The sequence below is a fragment of the Leopardus geoffroyi genome, chromosome A3 (assembly GCF_018350155.1).
Source record: "Leopardus geoffroyi isolate Oge1 chromosome A3, O.geoffroyi_Oge1_pat1.0, whole genome shotgun sequence".
Lineage (NCBI taxonomy): Eukaryota > Metazoa > Chordata > Mammalia > Carnivora > Felidae > Leopardus > Leopardus geoffroyi.
The window spans coordinates 85,644,175-85,650,743 of record NC_059336.1 but is presented as its reverse complement, the minus strand read 5'-3'; positions in this window follow the sequence as shown (position 1 = coordinate 85,650,743).

The following is a 6,569-nucleotide window of genomic DNA, read 5'->3' as shown; positions in this document are numbered from 1 at the left end:
TTTGTGTTTTGTTGAACACAAATACCATTTTTATCTACAGCATGGTTACCTTGTCATAGGTGAAGACAGAAATCAAGGGGACTCTGATAGGAATACAGCCATGAGGCTGTTGCTGCTGCTACAGAACACGCACCATGAACCACCACTTCCACCAATGAATTCTAACTATATTTTAGTCTTTGCGTTATTCACCTAAGACTGAAAGTCCTAAAAAAGACATGCACCTCACACCTCATACAAGCATTAACTCAAAACGTGTAAAATCCCTAAATGCAAAATGTAAAACTAGAAAACTTGCAGAAGAAAAATAGGAAAAAATTGGTGTGGCCTTAAGTTAGGCAAAGATTTCTTAGACATAACAGTAAATTCATGATGCCTAAGAAAAACAAATCAATGAATTGAAATTCTTTAAACTTAACAACTTTTCAGGACCCCTGGGTGGCTCAGTTGGTTGAGCATCCAACTCTTGGTTTCAGCTCAGGTCATGATCTCACAGTTCATGGGATTGAGCCCCACATCAGGCTCTGCACTGACAGCACAGAGCCTGCTTAGGATTCTCTCTCTGCCCCTCCTTGACTGGTGCGCTCTCTCTCTCTCTCTCTCTCTCTCTCTCAAAAGTAAATTAAAATTAAAATTAAAAATTTTTTTAACATTACATAAATAAAAATTAAATTAACTACTTTTCTCCTTAAAAAAACACCACTAAGAAAACAAAAAGACAAGACTCACACCAGGAGAAAATATTTGCAGATCACATTTCTGTACTGTATCTAGAATATATGAAGAACTCTCAAAACTTAATGTTAAAAAAATTAACAACCCAATTAAAAAAAATTTTTTTTAATGTTTATTCCTTTTTGAGAGACAGAGACAGAGCGTGAATGGGGGAGGGGCAGAGAGAGAGGGAGACACAGAAGCTGAAGCAGGCTCCAGGCTCTTAGCTGTCAGCACAGAGCCCGATGCAGGGCTTGAACTCACGAACTGTGAGATCATGACCTAAGCTGAAGTCGGACACTTAACCCACTGAGCCACCCAGGTGCCCCTAACAACCTGATTTTTAAAAAGGCCAGAAAGGACATCAACAAACATTTCAAGGCTGAACAATGCCCCGCCCCCCAAAGATGCTCACATCCTAATTCCTGGAATTTGTGCCTATATTACCTTACACAACAAAAGAGACTTTAAACATGATTAACTTCAGGATCTTGAGATGGGGCGATTACTAGGGATTATCCAGTTGGGCCCAATGTAATTACAAGGTTTCTTATAAAAGAGAGACAAAAGGGTCAGAATCAGAAAAAGACAGTATGATGACGGAAGCAGAGAGAGATTGGAAGATGCTATGCTGCTGGCTTTGAAGACAGAAGTTGAAGCCATGACCAAAGATTGAAGGTCATCTCTAGAAGCTAAAAAGGCGGGGAAAGAGATTGTCCCCTGAAGCTATCAGAAAAAAAACACAGCCCTGTCAAGTCATTATTTTAGGACTTTTGACCTCCAAACTGTAAGATAATTTGTGTTGTTTTAAGCTCCTAATTTGGTTGTAATTTTTACAGTAGCAGTGAAAACTTAATACATATATATACATATATACACATATATGTATATACAGTTAAAATTGTTTTAATGTTTATTTATTTTTGAGAGAGAGACAGAGAGCAGAGAAAGAGGGAGACACAGAATCTGAAGCAAGCTGCAGGCTCTGAGCTGTCTGCACAGAGCCTGACATGGGGCTCAAACTTCCCAACTCTGAGATCATGACTTGAGCTGAAGTTGGAGGCTTAACCGACCAGCCACTTAGGCTCTCCCAAGAGTTTAAAGAAAACAGTTTTTAAAAAGATAAAAACATATATATGTATAAAACATATAAGCAGGTTCTTTTTAATTTGTTTATTTATTTTGAGAGAGAGAGAGAGGGAGAGAAAGAGAATCCCAAACAAGCTCCATGCTGTCAGCACAGAGTTCAATACTGGGATTGATCTCACAAACCATGAGATCACGAACTGAGCTGAAATCAAGAGTCAGACGTTCAACCAACTGAGCCACACAGGCGCCCCCATATTAGCAGTTTAAAGAAAAATTATGAAGTAAATATATGTGTAACCATCACCCAAGTCAAGAAATAGAATATTCCCAACAGCCTACACACCCCCAAGTTCCCTTCCCCTTTATGTATTTCTCCCTCCCCCCAGAGATTACAACTATTTGACTGCATGGTAATCATGATTTTCCTTTATAATTTATGTGCATACATAAATGTACACAAAGAAGTGTATTTCTAAACCGTATAGCAATTTTGCTTATTTTGTAAATGTTTACATTGTGGTAACATTTGCATAACACGAGAGAGACAGAGCACAAATGGGGTGAGGGGCAGAGACAGAGGGGGGATGGAGGTTCCAAAGCTGGCTCTGCACTGACAGCAGAGAGCTGATGCAAGTCTGGCACTCAACGACTATGAGATCACAACCTGAACCAAAGTCAGACGCTTAACCGACAGAGCCACCCAGGCGCTCTACCATCATAAGCATTTTGAAGTGTGCATTTCTACAATGTTTAAGTACATTCACATTGTTGTGCAACAGATCTCCAGAACTTTTCGTCATACAAACCTGAAACTTTATACTCATTACGTAACTCCCATCTCCCCCTTCCCATAGTCCCTGATAGTGAAGCTTTCTGTTTGTATGAGTTTGACTAACTTTAGATACATTATCTAAGTGAAATCATACAATATTTTATTTCGTCTTTTTGTAACTGGCTTATCTCACGTCACATGTCTTCAAGTTTCATCCATGTTGTAGCATGTGTCAAAACTTCCTTCCTCTTTAAGGTCAAATATTATTCCACTATATGTATAGACCACATTTTGTTTGTCCATTCACCTGTTATGGACACCTGGGTGGCCTCCACCTTTTGGCTGTTGTGGATATTGCTGCTGTGAACATGAAAGTACAATCATTTCTTCAAGATCCTTCTTTTGGTTCTTTTGGGTATATATCCAGAAGTGGTATTGCCGAATCATACAGTAATTCTATTTTTAATTTTTTGTGGAAACACCATACCGTTTTCCATAGCAGCTGCACCATTGTACATTCCCATAAACAGTGCACAAGTGTTCTAATTTCTCCACATCCTCTTCAACACTTGCTATTTTCTGTTTTTATGTTGGGGGAAGGGGGGGTATTTTTTTGTGTTTTTTTAAATTTATTTTTTCTAATGTTTATTTATTTTTGAGGAAGAGAGTGAGCGAGCAGGGGAAGGGCAGAGAGAGAGGGAGACACGGAATCTGAAGCAGGCTCCAGGCTCTGAGCTATCAGTACAGAGCCTGATGTGGGGCTCGAACTCAAGAACCACAAGATCATGACCTGAGCCAAAGTCGGACACTTAACTGACTGAGCCTCCCAGGCGCTCCTTGGGGGTTTTTTTGGTAGCAGTCATCCTAACAGATGTTAGGTGATAACTCATTGTGGTTTTGATGTACATTTCCTTAATGATTCATGATGCTCAGCATCTTTTCATATGCTTGTTGGACATTTGTATGCCTTCTTTGGAGAAATGTCTATTCAAATCCTTTGCCCATTTTTTAATAGAGTTATTTGGGATTTTTTTTGTTGTTGTTGTTAATGAGTTGTAAAAGTTCTTTATATATTCTGAATATCAACCCCCTATCAGAAACATGATTCTCATTTTCTCCCTTTTTATAGATTGCCTTGTTATTCTGTTGATTGTGTCCTTTCATGCAGAATTTGTAGTTTTGAGGTAGTCCAATTTATCTATTTTTAATTTTATTGTCTGTGTTTTTGGCATAATAACCAAAAAATAATTCCCAAATTCAGTGTAATAAAGATTTACCTCTATGTTTTCTTCCAAGAGTTTTATAATTTTAACTGTTACATTTAGGTCTTTGATCCATTTTTAGGTTTTTTGTTGATGTTTGCTTGTTTGTTTGCTTTTATGGTATAGGGTAAGGGTCCAACTTCATTCTTTTCCATATGAATACCCACTTTTCTCACCATCGTTTGTTGAAAAGGCTGTCCTTTCCCCTCCTGAAAGGTTTTGGCACCTTGTTGAAAATCATTTGACCATATATGCAAGGTTTTATTTCTGGGCTTTCTATTCTATTCCATTGGTCTATATATCTGCCTTTATGCCAATGCCAAATTGTTTTGATTACTCTAGCTTAATTATGCCTCTTTTGGAAATATATGGAATCCCATTTGTACTCTTGAAGGTCTTGGGTTTTGTTTGTTTATTTGTTTGGCATTGAGAGATGCATTTCTGTTATTGCATATAGCTCTAATTTGTTCATTTTCATTGAAGTATGATATTCTTTTGTCCAAAACTTACCCACTTTATTGCTGATAAATATTTAATTATTTCCCAAAATCTATGGCATTTTTTGGAAATAGATTGCCTGTTAACCTGGTCCCTTCAAGTTTGAAATTCTTTTTCATAGCTACCTGAGTATATTTTATAGTCTATTTTGAACTAGATCAACTTTGTGAATTCATCTTTTGTGTTTTTAAATATTTCATCCATAGCTATTTCATATTTCCTATCTGTTATTGTAATACCTAAAGTTCTTGGTGGTCTAAGTTTGTGTGAAATCTCATTCTTCTCTTTTTTCTTTTTTTTTAATAAATTTTTTAAATGTTTATTTATTTATTTATTTTAACGATTATTTATTTTTGAGAGAGAGAGAGACAGACTGTGAGTGAGGAAGACACAGAATCCGAAGCAGGCTCCAGGCTCTGGGCTGTCAGCACAGAGCCTGATGCGGGGCTTGAACCCACGAACCGTGAGATCATGACGCTTAACCAACTGAGCCATCCAAGCGCCCCAATGTTTATTTATTTTTGAGAGAGAGACAGACAGAGCATGAGTGGGGGAGGAGCAGAGAGAGAGGGAGACACAGAATCCGAAGCAGGCTCCAGGCTCTGAGCTGTCAGCACAGAGCCTGAAGCGGGGCTCAAACTCTCCAACCATGAGATCATGTGACCTGAGCCAAAGTCAGGTGCTTAACCGACTGAGCCTCCCCAGGTGCCCCTCATTCTTCTCTTTTTTCTGTGTGGTTTTGGTGATCTTTGATTATATGCTGATGTTTGGTTGATATTCATCTATTGAAGCATGTGTGGTCTAAGTTCAGCATGTTTCCTCCAGATATGATTTTTATTCACTTCTGGGAGGAGTCAGGGACTGCTGCAAATCTACAACTACTTTTAATCTCTATTCAGAGCATGAGGAGCCCCAAACTCATTCTCCTCCCCTCCTCCCACCAACTTGCCACTGGCATAAGAACTTAGTTCCTAGATTGCAGGGCTGATAGTGCAATTTCATTTGTTCCTGCTCAACTCTGCCTTCTCAGGGACACTGAGATTCGTTGGATTCATGTTGGTTTTTTCCTTCGGAAAGTTCCCTATTCACTGTGATAAAAGCAATGTAGTAACAGTTGTTTTATGTAAGTTCAAGTTGTTTTGTTAAGAGGAGGACTCTCTCAAGACTATCTGGTCCAACATCAGATCAAAAGCAGAAGTCCTTCAGATGTCATTTTTTGGTAAGCTGGTAAGGCTTTAAGGGTCTTATCTGAGAATAATAAATAGCAGTTATTCCATTAACCAAACCAGGCTTTTGTTTTACTGAATAAGTTAAGCAAGAGCTGGATTTTCTGCAGCTGAGGACAAATGCTGTATCTGGACCTCACAGAGGAATTGCAGTGATTTGGAGAAGAGAAAGGTAACTGTAGAAGAGTAACAAACTCTACTGAATGAGTTTTATTAAGTTTCCACTGTTTGGTGAAGAATGTGAATCATACATTAACCACAAACATATCCATTGTTAAAAGTAATGTGATTTGGATCTACTTTGGATGAAGTAATGCAATTCTAAATTTGACTCTGAGGTTGGTGAGAGTGAGAGTGAGGGTCTGTCACCTACTCTCACCTACTCTCTGTCACCTACTGTCAGGTAGTATCTGGACAATTAAACTTACCTTGATCTTATTATTTTGGCCTGTTGCAGAAATGTCTTCACTGTTAAGATTTGATGTCTGTCTCTTAGTTTATAGCACATACTAGTATAAAAAAAATCTACTTGAAGAACAGTCTGTCTTTTGCAAAACCACATTTCAAGATACGAAATAAGAACCCACACATATAAAAAATTTCTCCTTATATTCAGTGCCAGGAAAAACCTTGTCTCTTTAGAAAAATATGTTTGCTTCTTTTTATCAGACTAAATAACCCATATGCTTCCTGTCTCAACTTTTTCCCTTACCTTCCAGAAAAAATCAGATCTAAACTAAGGGCTTAGTTGTGGTAACCAGTGCATCCCAGGTCCCATTCTGTCTCTGATTGTGTTTGCAAAAATAACTTGATTACCCTTGGACTTCATATCATAAAAGTAATACATATTCATTATTCACTGTAGGAAATATAGTCAAGAAATATGGGGGGGGGACTCTGTTACTATTAAAACCTTAGTATACGTTCTCTGATTATACCTTCCCCACCCCCACCCCCACCCCAATTCTATTGTTATTTCCTTAAGAGTTAGGAAAACAGACTCTTGAC